This window comes from Arachis duranensis, chromosome 7 (assembly GCF_000817695.3).
Source record: "Arachis duranensis cultivar V14167 chromosome 7, aradu.V14167.gnm2.J7QH, whole genome shotgun sequence".
Classification (NCBI taxonomy): Eukaryota; Viridiplantae; Streptophyta; class Magnoliopsida; order Fabales; family Fabaceae; genus Arachis; species Arachis duranensis.
Window position 1 is genome coordinate 73,767,277 of NC_029778.3, and position 514 is coordinate 73,767,790.

Genomic DNA, 514 nt, shown 5'->3' on the forward strand with positions numbered 1-514 from the left:
AATAATTGCATTAATTCATCGAGACGCTGCAGAGCTCCTCACCCCCAACAATGGAGTTTAGAGACTCATGCCGTCAAAGAGTATAAAATTCAGATATAAAAATGTCATGAGATGTAAAATAAATCTCTAAAAGTTGTTTAAATACTAAACTAGTAACCTAGGTTTACAAAAAATGAGTAAACTAAGATGGATAGTGCAAAAATCCACTTCTGGGGCCCACTTGGTGTGTGCGGGGATGAGACTTAAGCCTCTCACGTGCATGGGCTGTTTCTGGAGTTGAACGCCAGGTTGTAACCTGTTTCTGGCATTGAACTCCAACTTGTAATCTGTTTCTGGCGCTGAACGCCAAACTGCAACATGGAACTGGCGTTGGACACCAGTTTATGTCGTCTATCTTTGCGCAAAGTATGGACTATTATATATTGCTGGAAATCCCTGGATGTCTACTTTCCAACCCAATTGAGAGCGCGCCAATTGGACTCTTGTAGCTCCAAAAAATCCATTCCGAGTGCAG